Source organism: Pteronotus mesoamericanus, unplaced genomic scaffold (genome assembly GCF_021234165.1).
Source record: "Pteronotus mesoamericanus isolate MK-2021 breed Mesoamerican mustached bat unplaced genomic scaffold, CSHL_Meso_final scaffold_85, whole genome shotgun sequence".
In the NCBI taxonomy this organism is placed as follows: Eukaryota; Metazoa; Chordata; class Mammalia; order Chiroptera; family Mormoopidae; genus Pteronotus; species Pteronotus mesoamericanus.
This window is the reverse complement of record NW_026555329.1, coordinates 4,335,612-4,352,548: the sequence shown is the minus strand read 5'-3', so window position 1 is coordinate 4,352,548 and position 16,937 is coordinate 4,335,612. Positions and strand designations below refer to the sequence as shown.

Below are 16,937 nucleotides of genomic sequence, written 5' to 3'. Positions count from 1 at the left end.
CAGAACTAATCCAGCCTGAACCCACATGGACCAACCAGGATGATTTCAGCAACAGAAAACCCAACTGCCTTAGACAATGTGGAAACCTCTGACTTACAAAGTGGAAGTCCCAGTGATAGATAGAACAGGCCTCGGGGTCCGTGGACCCGATCGGGCAGCGATGTCATCAGGGAAGCACATTCTTTCCTTTTCTCTGCTCCATGACCCATGGTGCTCCATCGCAAACCTGACACTCTCATACTTACTGGGGAACTTTGCTACCAGTCAGGCCTACCCCCTTCCTCCTTCGCATCCAGTGGATGAGATTGGAGTTCCATGTCTCCGTCTCTCAGAAGTGAGGCTGATCCTTCTCTCATATCACATTAGAACAGATGGGCATAGATTTGCCCAACCCTGAACCACTCACTGTCATTGTCGAGGAAGAAGGGGGATTACCACGATCGGCTTAAGTTAGCCCAGGCCAACCCTCGCAGCCTTGTCAGTCCCTCAGCCTGCACTGCTGCGGCACGAGGCAGGGGGCTGGGGTGGCCGTTGGGCAGGCATCAGCCATGTCCCCCAAGGAGCCCAGCTGCTGCATTTTCAGGTATAGAAGCTAACCAATTCACTGTCCTTTTGAATCGGATCTTAATGACCTACTACAAAAGTTATCCTGTTATAGCAGTCGACGAGCCCATCCTCAAGATCTTGTGGCTTCTGTGTACCTTGGCCAAATCAATTTCCTGAGTCTTTGTAGTTAAGGACCAGCCTCTAAATCATGGTGAGCTCCCTGGGTTAGTCCACTTGTCTGTACTACCTGCACCATCTCTTGGCCCATCCCACACCTAAATCTCCCTAGGCCTGTCGTTCACCCCGCTTATTAGCACCCTCTGAATGCTGGACTCCATAATTTCCACCACAGGGCATCCTTTTCTCCCTGACGCCTAACCTCTGACCTTATGTCATATTTGTGTACAAGTCATCCACTCAGGATTATACCCATTACCTGCTTCTTTTGCTTCTATTATGGGCTTCTAGAGGAAAAATACTTTTATCTGTTATTTTATCTGTTACGTTACTTAGCACTGGGTGTTTTCTACTTTAAGTCTCATAATAACCTTAAATAGATATTCAAACCCTTATTCACAAATGAGGAAACTGTGAGTCAGGGACATCAGATACCCTGACCAGGGTCATGCTGCTGGGAAGGAATTCAAACCCTGGGCGGTCTTCTCCCAGGCCCGCACAGTTTCCGATGCACCACAGAAAGTCACGCTAGTCTCATCTGCAGTTGAATCTTGGGACCAAGTTTGGGTTTAACACTCGTGTTCTACAGTCCTTCTAATTCATCTTTGATTCTCTCTCTATCCCGGCATTCATTGCTGTTCTGCCAGACCTTGACCCTTTCCTCATGACCCTAATGCTGTGCCCATATCCATGGAATATGGAAGATGGCCCCCTCTACCTCAGAGCAAAACAGAAGCTCCTCTGACCTAACCTCTCTTATGTGTCCATTCTTCACCTCAACTCATCACGTCTTGAGGCTCTTGTCAGGAGTCTCTCTGACGAGGTCCTGCCAATCTCTGTCCGCAGTGGAATCTGTCTTTCTGGATCTTACATCCCAAGCTGGCACTGTACTATGTAGACTGCTTGTCCTGCAGACGAGCTGTGCAGTGCTAACCACACAAATGTGTTGCAAATATTAAAGGTTTTTAAAATGTTTGCACTTAGCAACTTGCATTTATTGTATTCCTTTTGTTTACCCAGATGCTGTGGGTGGGCAGGAAGAAGCAGAGAACAGACTCCTGTGCCCGAGCAATTCACCGTCTAGTGGGAGAGTCAAAGGTAAGCACTAACAGACAACAATTGTACCATCAGAAATAGTGGTTTTTAAAAATTAATCCCACAAACCCAGAAATAATTCATCACAAAGGTTATATATACATACGGTGCATGTATTTTTTGATAATCCAAACATTACAGAAGTATATAAACAGAGAAAGACCCTGGTTATTTTGCCTCATTAATTATTTTTTTAAAGGATTTTATTTATTTATTTTTAGAGAGGGGGACGGGAGGGGGGAAGGGAGGGAGAAAGAGAGGGAAAGAAACATCAATGTGCGAGAGAAATATCAGTCTGTTGCCTCTCACATGTCCCCATCTGGGGACGTGACCCGCAACCCAGGCATGTGCCCTGACCAGGAATCAAACCGGTGACCTTTTACTTTGTGGGCCAAGGCCCAACCAACTGAGCCACGCTGGCCAGGGTTGCCTCCTTAATTCTTGTTTAGTAAGAGTAACATGTTAACAGATCATATATAATGTATATTTACATATATATGTATATACACATACATATACACACGTTTGCTCTCCTTTAACAAAAAATAGGATCATACTCTACATATTAGCCTGCAAATTTTTCTCAATGGACAATGATGTCCTTCAATGATTTACCTGATTCTTTTTTTAATGACTGTATTCTTTTCTTTTGAATTCAACAGTCTCCTGTAGATAATCACTTAGCCCCCTCTTTACCTCTATCACAAGCAATGTTTCAGTGAGTGCTCATTCACACATTTTTAGTGGGATACTGGTAAATGTTTTAACAGTTGGCTCTCTGAATTAAAAAAAAAAAAGAAAAGGCAGGACAGTTTTGTACATTTGCTTATTGCCATGGTGTAAATTCTCCCATTGGGGGGAATTTCAAGCTGCCCTTGCGACACCACTGAAGGTGGAGACAGGGAGAGATGGGTCAGCGATCTCTTGGCTGATAGGTCAGCTGTGGCACACCACTGTGTATTTTATCGTGTGCATGCTTTTGAGCCTTTTGCCACACAGGAAAGCCAGCTAGTAAAAGGCAATTATCACTTTGCCAGACAGGGGAAACATAACTAGCTTATTAGCTGTAATAAAGTTGAACCATGAATTCAATGCACTCTTTTTGGATTCTAAAGGAGGCCCTTTATCTGTTTCCTTAAATAGATTCTGTTTAAAAGCCAAGGAAATTTCAAAGTGTTTCTTTTTATTTTGCCACCTGAGAAAATCACTTCAGCAAAGTACACAGGATATATGACTAAATGCATTTTAACAACCCCGTGGAAGTGCTATTAAATGCACCAATTAGTATATTGAGGCCCTAACAGGTGCGTGAGGAGAGAAGTCTGACCTCTCTCCTCTGGGTCACTCACACTCACAGGGCTGGGTCACACCCACGTGCATAAAATGAGCTGCCTCCAACGGGAGGGTGCATCAGAATCACCTGCCAGGCTCCCGCCCGCACAACTTCTGATTCCAGAGGCCCAGGGTGCAGCCGGGGGTTTGTATCAAGTTCCCGGGTGATGCTGCTGCTGCTGCTGCTGCTGCTCTAAAGATCTCCTTCGGAGAAACAGAGCCCATCTCTCACACTCTGGAATTGTGTCCATTTCTACCACGAGCTCAGATTCCTTCAGCTCGACTTTCTCCTGTCAAACTGTTGGTAAGTTTAGAAACGTAGTAAGTTCTTATGAGCAATCAGACCACTCAAGAACAGGTTTAGTAGGGGAGAGGTGACACAAACTCCTTGTTGCAGAGAGAAGCATAATGAACTTTGTTTCCTGAAAATGAAGGGGATGGTTAATGATTGCTATTAGAGCTAATAAAAAGGGTGGACTTTCAAGGTGGTGTCATTCGTTAAAGAGCTCAAAGTGCTCATTCACAGCTGCGGTCACACTGACGTCTGGGTGTGGATGCTGTTCCTGCCACTTAACTGGCAGTGTAAGCTTGAGCAACCTGTTTCACTCCTCTGTGCCCCAGTTTACTCATCTGTAAAGTGGGGATGATCATTGTGATAGATGCCTCATAGGGTTATTGAGAGAATGTCCAGGGCACAGGGTCTGACGTGTGAGAAGCACTCAGTGAATACTGTCTGTTAGGAACTAGAACTCCAGTTCCGTATTAAGAAGAAAGCATTTTTTCAGCAAGTAAGTTTGGGAAATGTCATATTAAACAGAGTAAATAAGTTCCTTTGTTGCAGGACTTCTAAGTACCTTTTGTATGCCAGGGCACAGCACAACTCCTTTAGAGGAAAATACGAGGGGGGACCCCCCAAAAAGAAAACTGGAAGTATCTTCTGGAGGGCAGGCCCCTTGTAGTACAGGCTTCCCCCACAAGGTGGGTATTCTAGGAACCAATCCGTATCATTGTACCAGCTGGTGGTGTTGTGGGAGGCTGCATTTGGCTTCAGTGAATTTTTTTTGGAAGACTCTTTCAACACGTTTGCCCATTTCATAACAGGTGACTTCTGACTGCACCTGCCCATACAGTGCTGAGTGTTCAGCAGTTTTTGACCGAAAACAGCATGATTCCCATGTCCCACCCGAATTCACCCCAAGCACCTTTATTGTTTCCTTGGATGAAAAAAGTCCTCAAAGGGAAATATTTTGCCAATGTGGAAGAGGTGAAGCAAAAAAAAATGGCAGTAGCACTAAAAAGTATCAAAATCAAAGAGTTCAAAAACTGTTTTGAGCAGTGAGAAAATCGTCTCAATAGGTATATTGCATGAAATGGAGAGTACTTTGAAGGTGACTGAAGTTTAAAAATATAAGAATGCACAGTTTTTATAAATAAATTCCAGGTTTTGGGGGTCCCTGTCGTGTTTCTAAGGGACACTTAGCCACAGAACTCTTTTGCAAATAGTGTTTTGAGGATAAGGATTTTTTAAATACTGTTATATTTATGGTAATACCTGTATTTCTTGACAAATACACAACTGAAAGGGACAGAATTGGGATTAAGCAAAGAAAATCTTTGTATCAAAATAATTTTCGACAGCCCTTCAGAAGAGATAACACTTCCCTCCTGTGTCCCTTTGTTCCTGCCTGTGCTCAGTCTTTCCGATGAATATTCACAGAGCGCCTCTAGGTAACAGGCGCTGTAAGTGCTGCAGGTACTGGGGATTGAATGAGGAATAAAATATTAAAAGTTCCTATCCTCAAGGAGTTTGCTCTAGAAGACAGATAATACACCAGTAAACAAATAAATAAATAGTATGTCAGTTGGTGATAAGTATGATGAGAAAAATGAGGTGGGGTAAAGGGGAGATGAAAAATATGCAGGGCAGTGGGTCATTTCAGTGGGGACCTGGAGGAAAAGAAGGAGCAAACTATGGGAACAGCTGAGAGGAAAAAAACAGCCCGGGAAGAGGGGAGTGAGTGCCAAGAAGTACCCTAAACTGAGAGCTGCCTGTGTGGCTGAAGCCTTTTAAATGCCAGGAAGGGAGGGCGGGAAAGAGAAGTTGGAAGTGAGGTGCAAGGGGTACAGGAGGCCACACCAGAAGAAAGTGTCCTAGCTATCTTTTACTGCAAAACAAATCACCCCAAAACTTGGTTGCTTAAAACAGCAATGGTAACTTATTTCCTTCCCCCATTCCTGTGTGTGAGGAATTTGGGAGTGGCTCAGCCAAGCATTTCTGACTTTGAGTTCCTCATGAGGTTCAGTCAGAGGTCAGCTGGGACTGCATCATCCAAAAGCTTGACGGGGCTGGAGGATCCACTCCTAAGACGGTTCAGCGCACAGCTAGTGAGTTGATGTTGGCTGTTGCCTGGGACACTCAGTTCCTCTCCGTGTGGTTTCTCCATGAGCTGTCTGAGGGATCTGCATGGTGTTGGCTTCCCTCAGAGAAAGCAACAGGGGAGGCTGAGGCAGAGGTGCAGTGCCTTTTTGCCCTGAATTGTAAGTCACGTGCTGATCTTCATGGGAGGGTGTTACAAAGTCATGAAAGTCAGGATACAAGATCTCTGACAGCCATCTGGGGGGCTGGCTACCGCATGGTTACAAAGCCTTTGGCTTTTACTCTGAAATGGAGAGCACTTGGAGGTTTGGGCAGAAGAGTAACATGGTCTGAGTTATATTTTTAAAGGATTGTTCCAAGTGCTATATTGATAACAGATGATGAGGGGACAGGGAGCAAGGGTGACAGCAGGGAGAACAGATAGAAGGCAGCCTCAAGACTCCAAGTGGGAGAGCATGATGGCTTGGACCAGATGGCAATGGGGAAGGTAGTGAGGTGTGATCAGAGTCTAGATATACTTTGAAGTAAGAGCCAGCAGAACTCCTGATGGACTGAACCGTGAATTGTGGTCAAAGATGACTTGGCCTGATTGAGCATTTGGGTGCCCTCTGCTATATCCTGGCACCAGACGTACCCCTTGCCATGGAAACTCAGGGAGCTGCCACAGTATTGACAGAATACTGCCCCAGGTCTGTCTCAGTGACACTAATTCAACATTCCAGCTCTTTGCTTAAAAAGATCTGGGTATCATTTCAAATGACATAGAAAAAACAAAATTGTTGCAAATCATTAAGAAACTTTAAGGCACTTGTGGCTGTTCCCAAAGGCATGGCTAGGCTAATTATCCTCTCTCTGCCCCAACTCCCCCACCTAGTTGCTTTTAGATGGCAAAATACACTATTACTCTCCATTTTCTGTTTTAATTCTACATTAACAGAAAGACTCCTGGAATCTGTCAGCACTGGAACATATTCAACCACTATTAAATAACCTTTCTTTGCTTTATAATAAAAGCAATGTTTATTTTAAACTTTTAACTTAACCAAGCATTAAAAAGACACTTATTTGATCTGATGTGAAAATCTTTATGCTGAATATTCCGAATTACTGTGGAAATGAGCACCCTGTACCACAATGCTGGCATTACAGATCATATTTGCAGCTTAATTACGTGAGGATGAATTCTCTAAACTAAGTATACCTTCTCTTAGGTCCTGAGTTTTAGGGTCCTTAAAAATTCATGAGACGATCTTCCTCAAATCTTCTGAGACTCCATGTTTGATTTTTAGACCAGGTCTTTGAAAGTGCTGTCATTCATTTATTTATGTATTCATTCCATATTGACAACATATTATATTCAAGTCTTATGCTTTGTGCTGATGATTCAAATATGGACACATCCTTGACTGCATAGAGCTTATACTTACTGGGAAAGACAGAAGAAGAAACACTCAAAGTGCTACTACGGAGTAAGGACAGGGTACTTTGGGAACACATAAGAAAGGCTCCTGCCCAGTCATCAGAAGGGTGGCTATGAATAAGCCAAGGCCTTAAACATAGAGGCGGGCACAAGGGTGCTCCAAGAAGGAGAGAACCTGATACGAGAGAGTATATTCAATGAACATAAAGTGCAATGCAGTGGAGAACAACACAAGCCAACTCAGTAAGGCTCAAGTTGCAGGTAGATGTTGGAAAGTGAAAAGATCTAGAGAGGTAAGCTGGTACCAGCCCAGGAAGTGCCTAAAATTTCAAGGACCCTATCGTTTATCCAAAAGCCATGGGGAATCACTTAACAGTTTCAAGTGGACATCACTAGGGAAGTTGGTGTTTTGGAAAAGTCCCCTGAGCCCCGGTCCAGAGCTTGGATTTGAAAGCAGGGAATGGAATCCAGCCTTCCTGTTATCTCATCGTCATACCTCCACAACTCAATCCCCATCATGTCTGTCTGGTACCACTGCGCCAGTCCACCCAAGCAGTCCCCCGGCCATTCCCATCAGCCAACTGAAAATGCAAACAGACCAGGCCACTCCCCACTGAAATATGCTTTGCGTCCCGCTATCCTTACAAAAAAGGCAAAATCCAACAGCATTCACAAGTCCTTGCTCAGTTAGGTCGAAGCTTTCCATCCAGTTTCAATACCTCCTTGATTTCCTTGGGTCTTTCAATTCCAGTTGTTGTGGGTTTTCTTCCTGTTCCTTTAAAGGAGCAAGTTCTTAGTCCCACTTGTTCTACAACTCCAAACATTTTGTGTTCTCTGCCTAGGACAGTGGATTTGTCTGTCTCTGGTTAATTTAATTTATGCCTTTCATTTAGATTTTGGCCTTCCACTTTCCCAAGGATGAGTTGCTTTACCTCCTTGACTAAGTGAAGCTCCCCACTCCACACTGGACACACTCATTACACTTTGTACCTCTCCTCTTATTACGCTTTATTGACCAGGCTTGTTGAATGCCAGCCTTTCCCAGTAGACTGAGCTTCTTCTTCCCACTTCTCTTGTAGATCATGGCATGCCCATCAGCTGGCACAGCACTGGTTCAGTGTATCACTCAATCAGTATACACTGAAAAAAAGAGGAGACGGTTAACAGGGGTGTCTGAACTGAGGGGGTAAAAAGGATGGATTTAAGTCTTGAGTGCTCAGAATGACTGGACTTGGAAATTAACTGTAAATGAAGAGAAAACATTTGGGGAGAGGGCAGGCCCTGTGTGTCTCATTCCCCACTGCACTGCATGTGCCGTGAGGGGTGCCTGGTGTATGGCGGAGCTCTCAATAAAAATAGTCGTGTCAAATGAATGAGGTCAGATGAGTGGAGGCCTTCGCTCAGGGTTCTGGCTTGGTCTAGTGTTTTCCCATCCCCCAAGAGGAGGGAAGCATGAGCAGAATTGCTTGTACTGACAGGGTTTCAAACAGCACTACTCAGCTATTTGCTTTCAAAGAGACTATATGAGTGTTAGAAATCACATTCTATCAATAGAAAGAAGAACAGAGCATGAGTGTGTGTGAAGTATTGCCATTGAGTTGTACTCAACTTAAAGTTTATGTGAGTATTTTAATACTTTAAATTAAACCAGTTACAACCGGTTTCATCTAATAGATTTCAATTTGTAGTAAAGACAAGATAGGATCTTGGATGGGCTGCTCCTGAATGCTGTGATTAAAAATTGCAATAGTAATAATAATCCCCCTCCTCTTAGAGGGGAAGAGTTACAGAGATTCTCTAAAAACATCTCTACCATGGCCAGCTATACATCGTTCCAATTAAAAAATGTAACACACAGGATTTCCATTTGGGGTGATGAAAATGTTCTGGAATTACACAGTGGCCAACGGTTGCACAATATTGTAAATGTATTTAATGCTGCTAAATTGTATACTTTAAAATTGTTACAGTGGTAAATTTTATATTGTTTCTCACCACACACAAAAAAGCAACACAAAACATGTGTTCCCCAGAATTAAAAAAGTTTGACCATCTTATACAACTTAGGTATTTTAAAATTGTGAGAAGTTTCACTCTGCTTATGAGATGCTTTTGAAAGACATGGCTGTGTGATGCAGTGGAGATTTTCTCTGGCAAGAAATTTGGTGCCCAGCGTCTGAGAAAGGAATGAAATGTGGGTTGTGTGTGACATGTCTTTGAAAGTAAGAAAGAGAATCTAAGTAATAGCAGAAAACAATCACCTCCCAGGTCTGTATAAGAAAAGGGCTATCCTTGATTCTCACCCCATCTAATTCTATTTGCCTCTTAAGAGTTGTATCCACAGAGAATGTAAACTCCCAAAACAATTCTGTACTTAAGAAATCCAATGATGTGGTCTCTACAGTTTTCAGCTTTGTGACCAAAAACAACACATTTGTTCATTATTTTCCTGTAGGGAGTGCATGTTTTAAAAGGGAATGTCTACTATATAATATCTAACAAACTGTCCTTGTTAAATAAATGAATTCATTTCCTATTTTCTACTTATCAGTTATATAATACACACATACTATGCATAGCATGAGGCAGACAGCGTTACTAAACTCACTTGCTATAACTCCAGATAAAAACAAAGAATGGACTCTCAGGTTTACCTTTCAGCTTCTCTTTTTTAAGCTATCAATGCCTTTCGATAATTTAAAACACTAAATATTTATTAAGTTTAGAAATTCTGAAAAGAACTTGGATGCCTTCATTAGTACCACCCAGGGTCCCTAATAAGGAATTATCACTCTAATAATTAGTGTTTATATGAGTGTATCTCAACAGAGAGGAGGCAGCTGCCTTAACCGGGCTTATCAAAATCACCTCAGGTAGTTTTTCAAGGTACACATTTTCCTGAGTCCCTGAGGAGAAACTGGTAGGCCTTCTGGGTAGGGGCTCAGGGGGTGGGGACCGTTTTTTCTTTCTTGAGAATAAGGACCGCTACAGCGAGCCACTCTACTGACGAGAGTGTATGTTACCCTTCAAGCTTTAGGGTCAAGAAAAGGGTAAGAACAAAACACTGATTTATATAACCCTTTGTGTGAGGCTTTACAGCGAAACCAATTTCTAATGGCAAGTCATTGTCTCTTTGCCTAGACTGAATAACATAGACAAAAAATAATTATACACAGAGTGCTCTAACAAACTGATGAGAAAAAAAATATTGAAGTTCCAATAAAAATGAGCATCTATAGTAAACAACTCATAGAAGGAGCAACTAAAATTGTTAACAAATAAGGGGACAAAATGTTTCAGCCTGTCTAGGAATGGAAAAGGGTAAAAATATCACTGTGAGCTTGGCTTCTGCTTCCATCTAGGACGGAGTTACAATGACCGGATATATCTTTGCACATGAAACAACCGAAAAATGGGCAAACTACAGGAAATGGTCGTTTGCAAGACATTGGACATTAGTCATTGAAGACAGTGATCCTGAGAGGCAAGGAAAAATGAGGTGAGCCACACAACTGCCAGCATCTTCCTTGAGTGGGTTTCTGGGTGATGACCCAGGGAGGCAGACTCAGGCAGGGAAGAGGGAACAGAGTCGAGGGACACCAGGGCAACCCCAATTTGGAGGCAGAGTAATGAGAAAGTAATGAGGAGAGAACCCCAGAAATCTACAGAGTACTGATCAGCACACGCTTGTGAGGAAACCATGAGAGGCCAGAGAAAGAGCACCGTGGAAGGACTGAAGTAGACAATGCCTGGCACTCACATGGTCTGTCCCATCGGCCAGACGGGAAAACTTCCTGATTCACAGGACGGGGTGAGGTGTTCAGAAGGGTCTCACCTCGCCAGTAGGCAATTGGTCCTTGACCAACCACTGCTCTGATCCCACCTAACAAACCTTAGAAGCAAGACATAAAGGACCAACTTTCCAAGCAATGTAACTGCATTCCAGAACAAAGCCCAAGTCCATTATGTGAATACAAAGACATTCAGCACCCAGAAAGAAAAATTCAATCTCTAGGACCCAATCAAAAAATTTAAAAGGCACACAGAAAAGAAAGAAAATAAGATCCATAATGAGGAGATAAATTCATCACAGTTGTAATTAATTTAATACAGGTGTTAGAATTAGCAACTAAAGACAATAAAATAATTATTATAACTATACTTCATGTAATTAAAAGGTTAGAGACATGGGAGACATACAAAAGACCCATATCAGACTTGCAGAGGTGAGGACTACACTGTGTGGGAATAGAAATACACGAGGTGAGATTAACATCAGAATAAAGAAGGAAAAATACAGTGATTTTGATGACAATGGAAAATTGTCTATCCCAAATATAACAAGGGAAAAGAAGAAAATAAACAGAGCATCAGACAGGTATTGAACAACTTCAAGTAGCTGCATATTCATGAAATCAGAGTCCCCTAGCAAGGGGAGGGGCAGAAAAAATATTTTCTGGAACCATGGCCAAAATTTTTCCAAATTTGATAAAAACTATAAACCTGCATATCTAAGCATACCAACTAACCCCAATCACAAGAAAAATAAAGCTATAACAAAGTATATCATAATATACTTATTCAAAACCAGTTATGAAAAACAAATTTAAATCAACCAGATATAAAAGATTCATTACATGCGGGAAGAAAAATTAATACGGTATGTCCCTGGGGAAAATGCAAGAAAAGAGAGAGGATAGCAACATCTTCAAAATACTGAAAGAAATACACTATTAACCTAGAGTTCTATACCCAGAGAAAATACCTTTCAAAAATTAAGGCAAATTAAAGACTGTTATAGACATGCAAAAGAATCAAAAAATAAATGAATTAATCTGCAGTGTACCCAAACCACAAAAAATGTGAAGAGGTACTCAAATAGAAAAAAAATAAGTGATACCAGGTTGAAATACAATTGAATAAAAAAAATGCAAACTATGTGGTAAATGTAGAAGATTTTTTTTTCATTAATCTCTTTAAAAGATATGGGCTGTTTAAACAAAAATGATAACAAGGGACTATGGGCTCTATACCATTTACTCAAGTGAAGTATATGACAACAATAACACAAAAGTTGGAAGGGAAGAAATGGAACTATAATATTGTGGCTGAGTTAGGAAAGTGTCATGTAACAGCTACCATTATGTCCCCAAGACAAGTGGCTGCCCTCAAACACTTAGAACCTGCTGTGGAGTGTGGATATTTATGCCAGATTCTCTCTGTCATCGGGTGGCTCTCCCTCAGGAAACCTGCAGTCACACATTTCTATTTGGCTTGTTTTAGCCATCCCAGAGCCGACCACATAGATAAATCCAAGTGCCACTTGCGGAAACGCTTTGAATTCTTTCCCTAGCAGCTTGCCTCGTCCCTTCGCAGTAAATAACCATCAGAAATTGGGAGTGGAGGGGAAATCTCGTTCTATCCACTCGCTGTGTCTATATCTCACCTATGGCCCAATCAGAGCACAAAATTTAAAGGCTACAAACTCAATGTTAAAGACGTCTCTGGCTGGTGAAACTTAGGGTGATTTTTTCCCCCTACTTTCTTATTTTCATTTTCTGTTTTTTTTCTTCAAAGACCATAATTACTTAAGAAATTTCATAAAAAATAAATAAGCACTGTTATGATCAACAAACAAAGAGTGGGTGGATATTGGTGAGGGGTGGGGGAAACAAGCACTCTCGTACACCTGGGAAGGGCATGACTCTTCTTCGAAGATTATTTCGCAGTATCAGTCAAATCTTTGCCACGTTCAGTGATCATCAATGTATCCTGCAGATATATTCCTTTAAAACTAGACAGATAAATGCATAGGGATATTTAAGGCAGCATCATTTGCAACAGCAAAGAGCTGCAAACATCTTAAAATGTTCATCAAAGGAGAAATGATTAGATTCTGATACATCTATGTTAGGGATGTGGTGCTTAAAATGATGAAATAGATCTCTACCTACTGATTTGTATTGTATTCAAGATGTATCAAGAAAATGCAGATTACAGAGTAGTTTTGTATAATATGATACACTTGAGAAAGACAGGTAATTTGAATGTACGTAGTAATGTCTGGAAGGATTTGGTAGAATGCTGTGACCTTTCACCTATTATCTTAGAATATTTATACTGTGATCTCATTTGTACTCACTCTGGGAACCCTAAGCTCAGACCAGCATTCCCCAAGACACCAGGCCCTTTAATGAAACTTGCACAAACTATTTCTTCTATGTGAAATGCCTCCCTTCTCCTTCCTCTCTCAAACCCCTTTTTTGCCAATAAGGGTTCCAGCTCAATGTTACACGTCAAGGTGCTATTTCAGAGCTTCCTACTCTGCTTTCATTACCTATTGGCACTTTCCACATTTTAGGGTCCTTTAAAAAAAAAAGGCCTACTTCCTTCGCTAAAAGGGAAGCTTTTCAAAACAGGAAAACATGGTACATGATTTTTGTTTGTATTTCAGAATCTAAAGCTAGATCTGGCACCTAATAAACACCTGATAAACGTTTGCTGTTTACAAAAAGAAAAAGGAATGGCCTTTCTAAATATGAAAGTCTAACCTCCCAGAAAAAAAGAATTAGCATCAGTACCCTAATCTGTTTATGTATCTGGAATTTCTTTTTAAAATAAATGTCTTTCACAGGGGAAGATGTCTATAAGTCAGGAAAATATTGAGGCCCAATATTATTGAAATAAGGTTTAATCAAAATGGCTACTTTTGAATTATGTGATAGCTTTAGTAAATGTTCAGAGTCATTATTTTAAAGAAATTATTCCACACTTTTTATTAAATTTATTGGGTGACACTGGTTAATAAGGTTATATAGGTTTTAACAAAAGAAATGATCCTGCATTAAATATTAAGAATAATTTTTCACTTCAGCTAATTTGTCAGCTTTTATTTATTCAAAGAAATGATACAAATGACTTCCTTTTATTGGCACTTATCAGTTTTAATTATAGATCTAACTGGTTTTTTAAAAAGCATATGATCGAAGTGTTGGCTAAGTCATACATCCTGTGACCCTTTTTTATGTTCAAACTTCTGTTTTTTGTCTTGTTCCCTACTATAATTCAGACATAAGGAAAGCATGAGAAAAAGTACAAAACTTGATTGGCGGCAAACAGGAATGTTAACTAACCCTCCCCAAAGAGGCTACGGTAGAATGTGAGTAATAGTATAAATCATTATAGAAAGTGAAAATCAGTCGGTTTCCACATACAGCACGTGCCGCTTGGTTTTCTGAACACAGGAAATAGGAGGATGACTGATGGGCGTGTGTTTTGCCCATCAGAGTGGAGGGTCTCACTCACCTCTGCCTTAGCCAGTCAAAATGGATTCCTTTTGTAACACTAATGATGCAGTGATGCAGATCTATGACAATGTGTCCTAAAATTCCACGGACACTGTGATTCAAATAGTTTGTCCTATTGCTGCATGAGTATACCTTTCATACCATATGCCCCAACTTTTATTTCTGAGAACATGGCTTACTGGAGTTACAGACTAATTGTTATATAATTTATGAAAAATATTGTTTTGTTGGGGGGAGGTTAAGATCAGTCCTGTTCTATTAAGACCTTTAGATAAACTATGGGACTCTTCTGTAATCAAAAGTGACTTACATGAAACAGATGGGCTAACTAAGACTGTTGTTCCTTGTTATTGCATTTATCTCCTAGTATGTCATACCATTCCTTACACAACATAGATTTTCAGTAAGTATTTGTTGCATTAGATAAAAGACTGGAAGCAAGGAGAAATGTTCAGAGATAAAATAATCTTCAATACTACTCTCATTTTCCATTTGCTAGAGCTGGTGATTCCCTGGGGCATTGTCACACATCTACAAGGACTTAGGCATTGGGTCCTGCTCAACTTATTTCAAAGGCAACAGAGATGAGCCCAGATTTTCAGCATACCACCACCCACAGCCTCTGCCATCCGCTGCCCACCCTGCTCACTGGGCCTCAAATAATTTCTTTTACACTCCATTTGTTTGCTTTTGTGGCATTTGTTCTAAAAATTAAAAAGTGTCTTTGTTCATGTCTTTATTGAACTTCAAAGTTCAAATGTCTAGAATGAGGAAAAATATTGCTGAAAACAAACTTTCTATGCTCTGTCTCTAAATAACCCAGTGACTGAACAGAATCATTATTTTGTGAATGCAGAATTTTACTCATCATTTCTTATAAAGAAATTTTAGTCTTCTGATGAGTTTTGGAAACTGAGAAAATTATGGATTAAAGATGTAAGTAAATAATATATACTTGAAGTATAAGGTATACTTTAAGTATAATAAAAAGTATAAAGGATGTGAGTCTTTTAACTTTGCTCTCTTTTTTCAAGATTGTTTTGGCTATTCTGGCTCTCTTGCATTTCATGTGAATTTTAGGACCAGCTTTCAATTTCGGCAAAGGTAATCTTGAATTTTAAGAGGAATTATATAGAATTTATAAATCAATTTGGGGATGTTGCCATCTTACCAATATTAAGCCTTGTGCTCTAAGAGCATGGAATGCCTTTCTACTTATTTATGTATTTTTTTTATTTCAACAATATTTTGTAGTTTTCAGAATATCATTTGTATATTTCTTTGTTCAACTTATTCCAAGTATTATATTTTTGATACTATTGTAAAGGAGATGTTTTCCTTGTTGCTTTGTTTTGTTTTCTTTCAACTACTGCACAGGAAAAAAGTGAGATGTATAACCAAGACTGGAATGGTGTTATAGAGTTCTTATAAAATGTTATATGATCTTATAGCATCCAAAAGTATATGCCCTCACAAATAAATAAATAAAACCCTCTGGAACTAAATCTATTACTCAATGAGAGGGACGTAATTACCAGAAAAGACCATTCCTTTTTATGGTTAGATAAGATCCTAAAGTTCTAATGACCAGTTTCCAAAAATTAAACAAGGCCATGGAGTAATGGCTCAAAGATGGAATGGAACACCTCAGGAATGACAACTCAGAATGTTTAATGAGTCTTTTAAAATTTCTAGATTCTACCCTATTCATTACCATGACCTGAACAAGTATTTAATTTCTCTAAACCCCAGTTACTTCATCTGCAAGATAAGAGGGTTGGACCAGGTGATCACTAAGGTTTCTTCTAGTAATATTCCCTGACTATTACTTTATTTCAAAGGATAATGACAAAGGAGTTTAATGACAAATGGTAATTAATTTCTCCCCCCAAGTTGGCACACTCTTCTTAAGAAAGCACTGTGTACAAAGGATTTTGTCTCTCTCAAGGTCATATGCTAATACTTTCCCAGTCCATATGATGCATATGGTCACAGTCTCTAAATATACTTTGACCTTCTTCCTTAATTTTTCTCTATTTTCTACAAATTTTATATACTGTTTTGACCATGAATATTATATCCCCTTTCTTATTGCTCATTTTAGCATTTAAATACCTTTGGTGTCTAACTTGGTCCCTGACTATTTTTCAATTCAGAGCATCCTTTCAGGAAGGCAGGATGGACTACTGCCTAAGTAATACACTGTGATTTCTAGCAGCTGGAGAGAGTCTCCATAGTCCCTAATGTCCCTTACTGTTTACCAGTTCCAGAAAATGCTTTTTAAAGGACTGAGATAACATTGACTTTAAACAAGAAACATTGTTTTACTTGAAATTTATAAGAAATCAACTGATATTTGAAAAATGCACTTAAGTAAAATCCTTTAAACTCTAGTCTCATAAAAATAGGTTTTAAAGTATAAAAATTATAATAAAGCATAACAATAACTTGTAACCATGGAAGGTAGGAGAAACAAATAGCAAAGAGGAGGCAGAATGAACATTGTGTGATGGGAGCTTAGAGGAGATATGAAAAAAAGGTATTCTGGGGGCCCTGAAATTAGTCTTTGATCAAGAAATTAAATTGCCTAGGAATTAGAGATAGATAGATAGATATGATCTTCTAGGCAAACTGGTATTATATTATATTACATTATGTTATATTAATTTGAATGACAGTAGGA

The 16,937-nt window shown here is 40.0% G+C and overlaps 1 long non-coding RNA gene across 1 annotated transcript; it reads left to right on the top strand.

Annotated features, from left to right (window-relative positions):
• The first annotated feature begins 3,231 nt into the window (after window positions 1–3,231).
• Window positions 3,232–14,943, top strand: LOC129063537 (uncharacterized). The gene is made up of 3 exons (XR_008528344.1): window positions 3,232–3,454; window positions 10,310–10,446; window positions 14,754–14,943. It is a non-coding gene; the product is annotated as an uncharacterized LOC129063537 (long non-coding RNA).
• The last annotated feature ends 1,994 nt before the right edge of the window (window positions 14,944–16,937 follow it).